Source organism: Ceratotherium simum, chromosome 1, assembly GCF_057802395.1.
Source record: "Ceratotherium simum simum isolate JZ-2026a chromosome 1, ASM5780239v1, whole genome shotgun sequence".
Classification (NCBI taxonomy): Eukaryota; Metazoa; Chordata; class Mammalia; order Perissodactyla; family Rhinocerotidae; genus Ceratotherium; species Ceratotherium simum.
In genome coordinates, this window is record NC_141900.1 from 95222499 (window position 1) to 95238253 (window position 15755).

Here is a 15755-nt window from a genome sequence, read left to right on the forward strand (position 1 = left end):
TATGAATTTTGGGGGGACACATTTAGTCCATAGCACATCATCTTTTCTCTCTACCAGTCTGTGTGCAAATTTCCTCTTCTTATAGGGACACTACCCCAATGACCTCATGTAACCTTACTTACCTCTGTAAAGGCCCTATCTCCAAAGACAGTCTCATTCTGAGGTACTGAGAGTTAGGATTTCAACATAGAAATTTTGAGGGGACACAATTCAGCCCAAAACACTACTCTTTGAGCCTCACAGAATGAAGAGATTTTTCTAACTCTAGCATTACTGACATCTCCCATGCCTGTGATATATTCAAGGTCTCTCAGATTCATCAAGTGGCCACTACCTTCACCCTCACTCCCAGCAATTTATTATTACAAAAATGTCCAAACATATAGAAAAGTTGAAAGAATAGCACAATGATCACCCATATGCCCACCACCTAGATTTAATAATTGTTGATATTTTGCCATTTTTGCTCTATCTATATATGTGTATTTTTTTTATAAAATGTTTGAAAATAAGTTTTAGAAATAGTATTTCCCCTCTAAATACTTCAGTATGCACCTCCTAAAAATAACCACAGTGCTGCCATCATGCTTAAGAAAATTTACAGTAATTTCCTAATATCATCTAATATCCAGTCCACATTTAGATTGCCCCAGTTACTCCCAAAATATATTTTATAGCTTATTTTATTTTATTTTGGTGAGGAAGATTAGCACTGAGCTAACATCTGTTGCCAATCCTCCTCTCTTTGCTGAGGAAGATTGGCACTGGGCTAACATCTGTGCCCATCTTCCTCTACTTTATATTTGAGACACCTGCCACAGCATAGCTTGATGAGCGGTGTGTAGGTCTGCGCCCGGGATCCAAACCTGTGAACCCCGGGCTGCCGAAGCAGAGCGTGCAAACTTAACCACTATGCCTCCAGGCCAGCCTCTATAGCTCTTTTTTATAGAACCATAATCCAAACAAGTTTCATAATTGTATTTGGTTGTTATGTCTCTTTTATTCCAGAATAGTCTCCCCCACCATTTATGATTTTTACAGTGCCTTTTTAAAGAAACTAGGTTAGTTGTTTTGTAGAATAACCCACATTCTGGATTTTTCTGATTGTGTTCTTGTGGTGCCATTTAACTTGTCCCTCTATCCCTTTATTTCCTCTAAACTAGGCTTTTTCAACTGGGGTCCCTCATCTGAACCACAAAACATGGAAATATTGAATGACTATTTATATTAAAACCATTCTCAATTCATAGGGGAGAAGTTAATTCATTATATACAAAGGATGCTTGATGGTTAATTTTATGGGTCAACTTGACTGGGCCACAGGGTACCAAGACATTTGGTCAAACATTATTCTAGGTGTGTCTGTGAAAGTGTTTCCGGATGAGGTGAACATTCGAGTTGGCGGACTGAGTAAAGCAGAGTGCCCTCCCTCATGTGAATGGGCCTCATCCAATCAATTAAAGGCCTGAAGAGAATAAAAAGCCTCACCCTCCAGCATAAGAGGGAACTCATTCTACTTGACTGCCTTGGAGTTGGGACATCATTTTTTTTCCTGCCTTTGGACTTGAAATGAAACATCAGCTTTTCTTAGTTCTCGAGCCTACTGGCTTTCAGACTGGAACTTACACCATCAGCAATCCTGGGTCTTCACCTTGCCAACTACAGATCTTTGGACTTCTCAGCCTCCATAATCGCATGAGTCAGGTCTTTATAATAAATTTTTATATAGATATATAAAGATTTATATATCTATATAAAAGATGTATATATATAAAAGATTTATATATTTAAAAGATTTACATTATATATATATATAAATCTATATCTATATCTATACCCTATTGGTTCTGTTTCCCTGGAGAACTCTGACTAATACATACACGTTAGGTCATTAGTGCTTATTTCTTTCCCAGAACTCTGGTTGAGAAATTAGGGTGACTAAATTAAGGTTACCCATTTGGGGCAAGAACATTTCACATCATATGACATCAGGAACACCATAATGTGTTGTAGTTCCTCTATTAATGATGCTAAATTTGGTCACTTGATCACAGATTTTTATTTTATTAAGTTATTTTTTTCCCCTTGTGATTAGCAAGTAATTCTGTGGTGTGTTATTTTGGCACCATGCAAATATCCTGTTTCTCAACTAGTTTTCACCTAATGATTTTGGTACTTATTGATGATCCTTGCCTGAATCAACTATTTCTTTGGTCGTCCTCCCAACAATTTAAACTTAAGCAAGTTTACCGCTCAAAAGGCCACAGCTTAACATCCAGTAAGTAACGTATGCAGTAGGATGAGGCTAAATCGCTTACTGTTAGAAGCCTTTCTCTTTCCCATGAATCCTCTAACTTAACTCCTCAGCCTGTGGAGACCAAGCTTGCCTGGTTGGTTCCCTGGTGCCTGGAAATGAAACACGAGGAGAACATTTTGTTATCTTTGGTTGTGGTGCCTGAAAGCAAGAATCAGATCCATTTGTGAGGGTGGATGGAGGGGAGGGGAAGTGCAAGGTGACATCAAACAAACTATATAAATATATCTGAAATTAAGAGCAGGGTAAGCTGAAGGAACTACCAGATGCTGAGGCGAAGATCCCAGCAGACACAAGGGACTCAGGGAAGGTGACACGGAGAAGCCCCTGTCAGAGAACTAGCAGAATCATCATCATCTGCCCTGATTCTGAAGAAATATTTTTTAAGATGGGGCTTCTCTGTTCTCCTAGCAAATGCTTGTTGGAGGAGAGTGGGGTGGGGGAAAAAGGGATGTACAATGGGTCAGGTCTATTGAAAGGGGTCAGAAGACCAAAGGATGCCAGAGGATGCAGGATCCAGGTGTGGGACAGGTGAGCTCACACCACACTCTATCCAAGCAAAGAGGAGGGTTAAGGTCAGAAGCCAAGGAAGGTCAACAATTCATGCACCAGGCAGGAGGGACTTGGCAGGAATAGGAGAGAACCCTCGGAGGTGACCACAGAGCCACTCACTGCATGAGGAGGGAAAGCAGGCAGTTCCTGAAGGAATTCTGTGAAGGCAGGGTATCCAGAAAAGCGCAGGTTCTGCATGCAGGCGAGGAAGGAGTGGGCTGTTACAGGGGCTCCCAGGCAGTTCAAGGACCCCAGCACTCCTGCCCCACCTCTCCTCCACCACCTACACCAACACATGGAGCTGCAGGATCCCCGGGAGCTGCATTTGTGGAGCTTCTGAGAGTCTGGCTCTGCTCCCCTGGAACTCCACTTTCCTCCCTGCCCTCCATGTAAGAGCTGCGGGAGCTTCCTGCGGTGTTTCCCCATTACCCTAGCATTTCAGCAGCTGGAAGAGATTAGTGTCACTGGCAAACCTGGAGAGCTCATTGTGTACTTCCTCTTCAACGTGATTGGTAAAAAAATGTTGAATGAGATCGGTTCCAGCACTCTCCCTAGAGATCCATGTTAACTCTACAGAGAAGTGTCCATTTATCACTACCCTGGTGTTTCCTGTTTTGAATCGGACCTACTCTTGGCAGACCCTCCACGCTGGTTTCATCACATTGAGAGACCTGGACAGACTTAACCCTCTCTTTCCCCGCTCCTCTCCTGTTCCCTGCCCTGCTCCTTCTGAGCTTCAGGGGCAGGTCTCAGGTCTGGGGACCCACAGGCAGGAGAGGTGGCTCAGCCACTTTCTAGTCACACCCTCTTTGGTCTCTGCCCTATGCTCGCTCCTTTCTTTCCTAGGTAACATTTCATGACAGTTGGGAAACCACCCCCTTCACTTTTGGGGTGCAGAGGAAATGCGGACCCATTAGGACAAAATCTGTCCTGGTGTTCTCAGGGACAGAGCAAATCTCAGTGTGGGGTGTGGCTTACAGAGCAAACAGATCAAGTTCAAAAGCAAGCACCTGGCTTGGCCTGGACTATTCAGGAAAACAGTGGGGAGGAAATGGTCACGAAATGAGGAAGGTAAATAATGGAGCTCTATCTATGACTGCACCTAAAAAACTGGTCAGGGTGTCATGAGTTCATTTTTTTCTGCATTAAGTCAGGAGTATATCCTGACCTCCTAAGGATACCTGTCTGTCCCAAAGCCCACTTGTGACCAGGCTGCTTCGGGTAAGGGGAAGTAATCCCATGTCCCTCTGGTTACCCACACAGGTATGCCTCCCTTTAAGGGAGCTTCACAGCTAAATCCTAATGATAGATGTCAGGACGATTGTTGTATGTCTACCCAGCGCCCCTCTCCCGCTTCTAGACACAGACCCTGGCCCCCAACTACAGGGTGTGCACGTGACCCAGTCCAGTCATGGGTCCCATTCCCCTGTCCTGGTGCCACGCAGCCAAGAGAGACCTAATGCAATAAGTGGTTGCAATTAAAAAACAGGTATGGAAAGCCTGCTGGTTGCCTATCCCAATACTCATTTTCATCTTATTCCCTAGCAACAGAAGTCCAATTTTAAAAATTGTGGTAAAATTCACACAACAAAATTCACCCTTTTAAAGTGTACAATCCAGTATTTGATACATTCACAAGGTTGTGCAACCATCACCACTATCTAGTTCCAGAACATTTTCATCACCCGTAGAATTTATTTTATTCAGGGTGGCAATGCTGTCAGCCGTAAGATTTCTTTTCTCAACTCCCCTGGCTTTGTGACTAGGATTTAGCCAATGAAATGTAAGCAGAAGTGTGAGGGACTCTCAGGAAAGCTCCTTAAAAGGAACTAGCAATCTTTTGACCTTGAACATCAACTGTTCATCTAGGGGGCTGGCCTAGTCAGGACTTGCACCCTTGGTGTGTCCAGTACAGGTCTTCCTAAAGAGGAGTTCTCGCTGCCACATGCTACTGATTAAAGCAAGTCACAGGCCTAGCCCAGATCCACACAAGGGTGCGAAGAGCAGCACATGAGGCTCTTTGGAGAGCCAACAATGTCACAGGCTGCCAGCCCCGCCCATGGTCCTGTGTTGTCTTGGCTGGAGATCAATCTCTGATGTCTTCCCATTTGATTTGACTTTTCTGACATAACCTATTGTCTGTGTCCAAGCAACTTGAACTTTGACCGCTAGAGGCCCCCTCCCAGGCCCGAAGAGCCCATCCCTCGGGAGGATGTGCAAACCCACTCTGTGTTACATATGGCACCTTGGATAATAAACTTAGACAGTGTTCACTCTGTACCAAGCTTTGATCTAAGCATTTTACATAGATTGGCTCATGTAACCCTCACAGTCACCCTAGGAGGTTAGAGTCATCACCTCCTTTCTAGAGATGAGGAAACTGAGGCACAGAGCACATTTATTACCCTGTATGGCATTTTGTCCTAAAACTGAACTGAGGACAAAATGTCATACAGTGAAATAAATGCAAATCCTCCTTCCACTGCTGTCCTCCCCCACCCCCACTGCCACCATAGCTCCACCACACAGGCTGGCAGCTCAAACAACAGAATGTATTTAACCAGTCCCCTATTGTTTGTTTCCAAACTTTTGCCATTATAAACAACGCTACAATAAATATCTTTGTATATGTATAACTTTGTCCGTGTGTTTATCTGTTAGATGAATCACTAGAAGTAGGATTTCTGAGTCAAAGGGCAGATGCATTTGTAATTTTCATGGCTATTCTTCGCGATAGAGATTGAACCAATTTGCCCTCCCATCAGCAATGTTTGAGACTACCTGTTTTATCATAGCTTCACCAACACACCAACAAAATATTAGCAAACTTTGCCAAACTGATAGACAAAAAAATAGAACTTTAATGTACTTTAAATTGTCATTTGTGTATTATGAGTTCGATTGAGCATCTTTTTACATGTTGAAGGGCTGTGACTCCAGTCTGGGGGTGGGCCAGGTGCTCAAGCACTCCATCCCTGTCTCCAGAGTCAACTAGCCACACCCTAAGGCACCAGGTCAGATGCTTCTTTCCAAATGGCAGGGCTTCCCGGGGTGACACGCCTAAACCAGATTAGCACACTTTCTCGTTTTCTAGTTTTAATATTTCTTCCAGCGTTAAAATAAAATATGATCTAAACAAAAAAGAATATGAAAGAAAATGTAAATGACCATAACTGCCCGACCCAGAAATAAATGAGTAACATTTTTGCCTATTTCCTTCCAGTTTATTTTTCTATGCGTGTATTTGCTTTTTCTTTCAAAAATTGTATTTATTTTTAATTTCACTGAAAATAAAGGTATACATTCTGATAAAAAAGATTGTACAATTCAGCCTTAAAAAGGGAGGATATTCTGACACAGGCTACAACATGAATGAACCTTGAGGGTATTATGGTAAGTGAAATAAGCCAGTCACAAAATGACAAATATTGTACAACTTACCTATATAAGGTACCTAGAGTGGACAAATTCACAGAGAAAGCAAGTAGAATGGTGGTTGCCCGGGGATGCGGGGAGGGAGGAATGGGGAGTTGTTGTTTAAAGGGTATGAGAGTTTCAGATTTGCAAGATGAGAAGAGTTCTGGAGACTGGTTGCACATTATAAATGTACTTAACACTACTGAACTGTACACTTAAAAATGGTTAAGATAGTAAATTTACGGAATGTGTATTTTACAATTTAAAAAAATTTTTTAATTTAAAAAATTGATTTGCATTTTCCGCTTCCCCCAAAAGGATAGTACAGATATAGCAAAGTCCCCACTTGATTGCTGTTATTAGTTGGGTATATATGCTTCCGGAGCTTTTCCTATGCATAGACACACTTATGTGAACATACAAAAGATACACTGTTTCATTTTGGGGTGTGATTGCAGTTTCAACATTAACATTGTTGTTCTGGAACTCATGTTTTTCACCAAACAATATGTCAGAAAGATACTGCCTAATCAGTCCATGGTACACATAGTTCATGTCAGCAGCACAGTATAAAACCAGACTTCCGTTTAGTTTTGCTGTTGTACTGTCTGTCACTCCCCTTTTATTGGACATTATAGTATTATCATTTTTTTAACCTTATAAACAACAAGGAACATCCTTAGGCATGCTTCTTTGAGCACACGTGCAAGTGTTTCCTTGAGGGTAAAGGCTAAGTAGTATGACTGCTGGGCCGAAGGGTGCGTACATGGAAAATTTCATTAGATTCTGCCGAGTGACCTTTCCAAAAAGGCTGTGCCAATTTATACTTCACCAATAGTGTCTGAGATTACCCACACCTCACCAGCACTTAGTAATATGTGCCTTTTTTAGGTGTAATCACTTTTTTCCAATTTATTTTTAATAACTATATGTATAGTTGTACATATCCATGTATGTATGTATATATGTATGTACACAAGTTTTTAATGAAAAACAGTAGTTCCCTGCCCTAAGCTTTCCCACCACCAGGATCTGCTTCCCAGAGGCAGCCTTTGGCAACTCTTCTAGCTATTTTCTCTGGTATTAATCTCCATATTTATGAATACTATGCTTCTACTGTTATTTCTTAATTTCTCATTTTTAGACATAATTCACATCCACTCACTTTGGTGGGTGAGTACCTAACTCTCCCACATGTACACCCATCACTCCCCCCACTGCCCATCATCTCAACATAGTTTTATTGCACTTTTTGTTTTTTGTTTTTTTTTTTAAAGATTTTATTTATTTTATTTTTCCCCCCAAAGCCCCAGTGGATAGTTGTATGTCGTAGCTGCACATCCTTCTAGCTGCTGCATGCGGGACTCGGCCTCAGGATGAACGGAGAAGTGGTGCCTCGATGCGCACCCGGGATCCGAACCCGGGCCACCAGCATCGCAGCGCGCGCACTTAACCACCAAGCCACAGGGCCGGCCCTATTGCACTTTTTGGATGAATAAATAGTCTGCACTTACGTTATAATGACTACACTGCCGAGCCAAGTAAGCATTACTTAGTTCCATTTTGTGCAACCCTCCAGTATTCCTCAAGTTAATGATGGCCTCATTTTTTTCTTCACTTTATTTTCTATTACTTAGGATTAGTGTCCTCTAAAAGCTGTCACATCTCTGCCAAAGGCCTTTCCATGATATTTTCCATATGCTCGAGCACATCAGTTCCACTTCTTTCCCGGAGCCCCTCAGGAGTCCTCCCTCCTCCAGCACTCTGAGCTGGTGGGGCTCTGGCCTACCGCTCCGCTGTAGTCCTGGGAATTCTCGTCACACCCTCCAGTGTTGGATACCCCATTCCCTGTTTGGGGGATCCCATGTCTGTCTCTCTCTCTTTTTTTAAATTTTTTGTTTTACCCTCTCCTTTTGATGAAGCATATTCCCTAGTAGTGTCCTAATAAAAGTCACTTGGGAGTGTACTTGGAAAATTTTGTGCTTCCGTGAAAAACTATGCATTGTTTAGAGCACATCCTTTCAAGCTACCTGATTTTGATTCGATGGGGGCTCAGTGCCATTCATCGCCTTTGAGCTATTTTATAACTCTGTAAATTGTAGATAACCGATGGCAGTGCAAAATAATTCTTATCTACAGATAGGCAAATGAATAATCCATGTCTTTCTCCCTACCCCATACAAAAAGGCAGTTTCATATCTGTTTCTGCTTCTTTGACTTTTTTAAGCTGGTTGTAACACCTTACTGGTTCCTTCGTTAAGAATGAGTTAAGTAAGATATTTAATGCATATTCATTTTATATTTGTGAGTCATGATTTTACCCTTTTTTTAAAAAAAATTATCCTTTAACAGAGTATATTTTTCAAGTCTCTGAAGTCTGAAAATATCTTTGTTCTACCCTCACACTTGATTGGTAGATTGGCTGGGTATAAAATGCAGTGCCATTTTTTGACTCCTGTTTCTTTGCATATAAATAGTTTCCAAACCCCCACCCCCATCCTGTTTTGTTTTCTTTATCTACGGGTTTCAGAAGTGTCATGATAATATGTCTTGGTCAGGGTCTTTTTCATTCATCTTGCTGTGCACTTCAGTGGATCTTTACATCTAGAGACATCTGCTCTTTAGGTCTGGAAATATTTTTATATTATTTCCTTGATGATTTTCTCCTCTTAATTAATTGCCTCTTCTCTCTCTTCCTGGAATTCCTTATATTTGGATGTTGAATGCCTAGATTGATCTTCTATTTCTCTCATCTTCCCCACCCCCATCTCATTGTTATATTAATTTGTTTCCCTGTTTATTAATGAGGTTTAGTTTTCCATATTTAATTGGCCACTTAGCATCTCAATTATTTTTTCTATTAAATAGAATTTTGATGTAAAACAATTGAAGATAAAGCAATAACTTGTCCGTATATCATTACCTTTCAAAGGATGCCAACTTTGAGCAAGATTTATTTATGTCACCTAGGTAAAATTAGTGCCTTACTTGCCTTACTAACCACAGAATTCCCAACATTTCATACACGGTCTGGCATATAATAGTTGATAAATACATCTTTGTTGAATAAATCTTCAACTCATAAATTACTAACAAATCTTAATCTAGTTCTTCTTCCAGAGTTAAATGGTAAATGATCTTTTTAACTTTTTATTCTGGAAAAATAAAAATATTTATCCAAAGTCGGTGGAATCTGCGGATGCAGAACCCATGAATACGAAGAGCCGACTATATTCTCTGTACTACGCCATTTTATGTAAGAGACTTGAACATCAGTGGATTTAGGTATCTGCAGGAGTTCCTGGAACCAATTCCCCACGGATACCAAGGGACAACTGTATTTACTATTTGTCCTGTTCTAAACTCTTTAGGTGTGGTAATTAATTTGATTGTTACAACAATCCAATAAGACAGGTACTGCTATCTGCATTTTGCAGGTAAGGAAACTTATCTGAAAGCTTAAGTGGCTGAGCTGAGATTTGGCTCCAAAGACTACACTTTTAACCACTTTAGTTTAGTGCCTCTTGAGTTGGCTCAGCTCATGTGTGGATTCTGATCTATTTATAGTAGTTGTCAGGCACACATTGTTGAGAAGAATTCTGGGGCAGCATTTAGGTTCCACGGGAAAAAAAAATTTTGCCTTGATTGATTAATGATGTCTGCCACAGGCCCAGGAATGGAGAATTGGGGTTACTTTTTTTTTTTTTTTTTAACTCCGCTTAATCATTCCTTGGAGAAAAAGATTATCTTTGGGGTTATACATAGCTCTAGTGCTTTTGAAATTAGGGCATGTTGACATCCAAAGTGTTTAAAGGCTGCTTTGTTTCTTTGCTGTAGCAAGAGAATTCTCTAACAGCCTGTTTATAATTTATCTGAGAGAAGCACTGGTAATTAGGCATCTGAGTGCTCCTCTGATTCCCTTGCTTCTTCCTTTCCTGTTGCAAAAACAGAAAGTCAGGAAAATAATCACATTGCATCACGATACCAGTGGGCCATATAAAAAGCCCCGTGATGTTATTTTTCCGATCATTGGTTTCCTCAGCAGCCAGCATTTAAACCATTCCAAATACCCCTCCCTCAGATCGTTAGAAATGACCGGACGACTGGTCTTGTTACTAACTTTTCTACGTCCCAAACAGTTTTACAACTTGGCTTCAGCTGCAGGGCAGCCCAGCTTTTAAAGGAATTATAGCCTTTTCCCAGAATATCCATTAAACAGAACTTAACACAGTTTTATGAGAGATATAAAGTAATTTTCTCCCATCTCTACCCACTTTTCAAAGTGCACTTTTATCTTGCATTGAGAACCAGCGTCCATTTGTTTAGGATAGTTCCATAAGGTGTTCAATATTCACTTTCCCGTCCCTTAAAAAAATTTTTTTCAGCTAAAATAATATACATTTATGGAGAATTCCTGGGATAGATGTTATCTCCTCTAACGAAAGGCAGGGAACCAAGCAGAGAAAAAAATCACCAAGAAGTCACACGGTCCTGATCCCTCTGGCCTAGGAAAGTTGCCCCAGAGGTCAATTTTCACGAAGCCAACAGGGTTATAAGGAGGCCTGTCGAGAGGAAGTCCCATGACCCCAGGGGAGGGGGTGGTGTTCTCTCCTACCACTGGACCCTCTGTCTGTATCAGTTTCTTGAGGGAGCCCCTTCTGGCCCCTGATGAGGCCTTCTCCTGGAAGCTCCACAAGGGCATCAACAGAGAGCCAGGTGTGGCCCAGGTTTGTAATGAGCATCTCGGAGATGTTGGGCTGCTCAGACCTTGCCCACTTGGAGGGAGACAGGGCTCATGCTTAGCTATTCCCAAAACGCTCCCCATGAGGTATGAAAAGGTAACCCTCTGGCTGCCTTCCATCCAAGTGTGCAGGTCAGCCAGGCCCCCACAGAGCTTTCTGAGGGACACCTGCACCCCCCGCCCCACGGACAGCCTCTCCACTTAAGCTTCTCAGTCCAAGACCTTCTCCATGAGGGGGCATAGCCTGCTGCACCCGGGAAGGAGGGGCATCTCATCTTCTTGTTGACATTGCACCTGCTGGGATGGTGGCTGGTCCATGATCACGGGAAATGTTCGCCTGTAAGACACAAAGCTTCCACAGTCCCTCTGCTATTTGCTATATCCCATTTTCTATGATGTTCAAGCTCAGCCCCAGAAAGTCCCCTCCTGCACGTGCCCCATGGACCTGCCATGATCTTGGCACACACAGCAAACCCATAGCCAAATGTGCCCAACCTGAACGCATCTTCAAAGCCTAGACATTGCTAGATGTTCCTTTTTTGATGTTGTTTATATTTTTGTTATTGTGAAATCATATATGTATATAAAACATATATGTACAGTTTAAAAACAATAATAAAGCCAAGCCCTGTGTACTCATAACCCAGGTAAAGAAATATAACATTAGGAAAGCTTTAGGGCTTGTATTAGTTTCCCGTGGCTGCTATCACAAACCAGGGGGCTTAAAACAATGGAAATTGATTCTTTCACAGTTCTGGGGGCTAGAAGTCTGAAATCAAGGTATCTGAAGGCCCTTGAGGGAAGTCTTTGCCTTTTCCTAGCCTCTGGTGGCTCCCAGCAATCCTTAGCTTGTAGCTGCCTCCCCCAGTCTCTGCCGCCATCATCACATGGCCTTCTTTCCATGTGTCTGTACCCAAATCTCCCTCTCCTGTCTCTTACAAAGACACCAGTCACTGGATTTAGGGTCCACCCTAGTCCAGTCAGTATGACCCCATCTTAACTTAAGTACATCTTCAAAGACCCTATTTCCAAATCAAGTTCACATTCACGGACACTGGGGGTTAGGATTTGAACGGATCTTTTGCGGGGATACAACTCAACTCACTACAGAGCCCCAGATGTGGCCCTACTCAATCATATCCTCTTCCTCTCCCCACAGAGGGAACCACTTGGCTGATTTTTATTCTTAAAATGGTTTAACCACCTAAATATGGATACCTAACTAAATATTGTTGAGTATTGAAAAGCTGGGCATTAAGCACAAACCCAGCTGAATAAGGGAAGGGCAGTATGGCCATTTCTAGACGAAGGCTCCCAGGATGAGATATTCCAAACAGGGTCTCCAGGTCAGAGAGTGTTCAGAGCCCCTCTGAGGGAGAAAGTGGGTACAGAGAGTTTAGAGAAACCCAGGGGTGGGGCTGGCCCCGTGGCTTAGTGGTTAAGTGCGCGCGCTCCGCTGCTGGCGGCCCGGGTTCGGATCCCGGGCGTGCACCGACGCACCGCTTCTCCGGCCATGCTGAGGCCGTGTCCCACGTACAGCAACTAGAAGGATGTGCAGCTAAGACATACAACTATCTACTGGGGCTTTGGGGGAAAAAAATAAATAAATAAAATTATAAAAAAAAAAAAAAAAAAAAGAAACCCAGGGCTCACCAGGATTAGGGCACCTGTGTGGACAAGCTATCGGGTGCCTGGCAGGAAGATGGTCGGGTAAGTGGGCTGCATTTTGGGCTTGTAAGCTGACACGGTATGGTTGGGAGCCCCTAAGATGGCCCAGTGATCTCTCCCTCATCTTCACCCGCACTTCCAGAGGTGCCTACTGCTGCCTGTACCTTCTGAGAATTCCACTGTTCTCTGCTTTTCCTACTGGCCACTGTGACTTGGTCTCTCAGATCTGCAACTTCACCCTCCTCGTGAGTTTGTGTATTATCTTTTAAGTCTCTTTGCTGTAGTTTTAGTGGGGTTTCCTTAGGAAGAAGATGCGTGTGTTCAATCCACCACCGTCACCTGGACCCTTTCTCTTGGTCTTACTTTTCTACTGAGCTGTTTTAGGATTCCTTTATTCACTCGCTCACCAACTATTTCCTGAGCTCCTGATGTCTGTGAGGCTGGGCTGTCATGAATGAGCCAGTCAGCCTTCACAGAGCTGACACTAGTGGGAGAGACAAAGGACAGAGGTCCTTACAATGCAGCAGTGTTGCTTAAAATATGGTTCTGGGACCACCTATGCAAGAATCTCCCTGATGTTGGTCCAAAGTGCTGAGCCATGAACACCGAGCAGGGGTGAGCCAGGGGAAGGAAGTTGATGGGGCAGAGGCTTTGGGGCAGAGGCCCAGGAGGATAAAGCCTTAAGGGGAGTAGTAGGAGCCATCAGTTGTTAGAAGGTGATTGGAGCCATGGCTGAGGGAGCCCACCCTGGAAAAGTGTAAAGGGGGATACACTGGCCAAGGACTGAGTAGGGAGGATGGCAGTACCTGTGGGCTGAGCACAGGCAGGAGACCCCAAGGGGGAGACTGAGAAGAAGCGGTCACAGAGGTAGGAGGACAGCGTATGCATTAATGGCCATCACAAAGGTTTCAAAAAGTCCAGGCTTTCTAAAGTACCACAGAAACCAATCCTGTATGATTCCACTTATATGAGGTATCTAGAGTGGTCAAATTCATAGAAACAGAAACTAGAATGGTGGTTACCAGGGGCTGGGGGAGTTGTTTAACGACTATAGAGTTTCAGTTTTGTAAGATGAAAAAGTCCTGAAGATTGGCTGCACAACAATATGAGGGTAGCTAACACTACTGAACACTTAGAAATGGTTAAGATGGCAAATTTTACGTTATACATTTTTTTACCACAGTTTAAAAAAAAAGCAACACAGAAACCAGAGCCTGTTTCTAACCTTCAAATGTTCCTTGATTTTTTACTCTTTTGTGATCAGGCTGACTCAGTGGACCAGTGTTCCCCAAATGGGGACAAAGCTCCTGTGTCTGTTCATCATCTGAAGCATGAGAGACTTTGCTTCCCCCCACTCATCCGTGAGCACCCCCAAATATCACATGCTGGTAGACAGCAATCTAAGTAAATCCTCAAGCCAGGGCTCTTAGCATCCTCCAACCACATGGCCCCCTCCCCACCCAGCACCTCTCATAAACAAGTTCTGCAACCTCCCCAGCTAGTCAACCAAAGCTCCGACCTGTGTGGCCGCTGCTGAAGCTCGCCAATTGCTAAGACTTCTGCTTTGTCCCCAAAGGTGCCAATGCCCACTTTGGGTCCCGTGGTTCAGGTTCCAGAAATTCAACTGGCCTCTTGCTAAATTTTATCAGAAGATGGACTGTACTTTGCCTCCTCGGCTCTCTGAGTAGACTCAGGTGGAGGGCATAATGGGTTATCAGGATAGTGGGGAAAGTAACCTGAGAGGCCCAGTGGATGTGGGGCCTCAAGATGGTCGAGCTGCAGGACCTGGCTCTGCGGAGCAGCACAGAAAGGTCTGGAGCTTTGTACAAGGAGTAACAGACTCTAATACAGTAAAATAATTAGAACCAACACTTAGCACGTTCCATGTGCCAGGCATCCTTCTAAGCCCTTTATATGTACAAACTCAGTGAATTCTCACAGCGAACCTGTGGGGTCAGTACTATTATACGCCCCATGTTACAGATGCAGAAACAAAAGCACAGGGAAGGGGTCTCTCTTTGTCGCATCTACCATGAGAATGAAGACGATTCTCAGCAACCAGACTGTTGACATTCCAGAAAATGTAGACATCACTCGGAAGGGACACACAGGTGTTATGAAGGGCCCCAGAGGAACCCTGCAGAGGGACTTCAATGACATCAATGTAGAACTCAGGCTCCTTGGAAAGAAGAAGAAGAGGCTCTGGGTGGACAAATGGTGGGGAAATAGGAAGGAACTGGCTATGGCTTGCACTATCTGTTGTCATGTATACAGCATGATCAAGGGTGTTCCCTGGGGCTTCCTTTACAAGAGGAGGCCAGTAGGCTCACTTCCCCATCATCATTGTCACTCAGGAGGATGGGTCTCCCGTTGAAATCTGAAACTTCTTGGGTGACAAATACATCAGCAGTGTTTGAATGAGACCAGGTGTTGCTTGTTCAGTATTTCAAGCCCAGAGAGATGAGTTAATTCTTAAAGGAAAAGGCATTGAACTTGTATTGAGTTCGGGTTGCTACTTTGATTCCGCAAGCCACAACAGTTAAAAACAAGAATACCAGGACATTTTTGGATGGTATCTCTCTGAAAAAGGAACAGTTCAGCAGGCTGATGGAAAAGATCTAAGAGTTGTCTGGCTACAGAAATAACAAGATGGCAAATCATTCTTAAGACCTATTTGGAATATTTTAAAGATGTAATAAAAGCCCTCTCTCGAAGAAAAAAAGCACAGGAAGGTTAAACTCCTTGTCCAAGGTAACATTGTGAGTGTGTGGCAAAGCCACATCCAAACCCAGGCAGGTGGGCTCCCGAATTGGCACCCTTAACCGCCATGCAATCATCTCCCAGTTGCTGGTCTTCAGGTGGCCCCTCAGAGGGGAAGCCAGAAGAATCCAGAGCCAGTTGGGGTCAGTCATTGTTCCAGATAATTGATGGTATAGAGCAGGACTCAGCCAGCCAGTGGGTCGGGTCCTGAGCTGAGAATTCAGACCCACAGAAGGGGCCCAGCCAGAGCTAGGCAGTGGACAGGGCAGGCAGCAGTCCAAGCAAAGGGGCACGTGGGCCCCC

At 43.5% G+C, this 15755-nt stretch overlaps 1 pseudogene; it reads left to right on the forward strand.

The window, feature by feature from the left end:
- Positions 1-14730: 14730 nt before the first annotated feature.
- LOC106801844 (large ribosomal subunit protein uL6 pseudogene) lies at positions 14731-15337 on the forward strand (annotated as a pseudogene).
- The last annotated feature ends 418 nt before the right edge of the window (positions 15338-15755 follow it).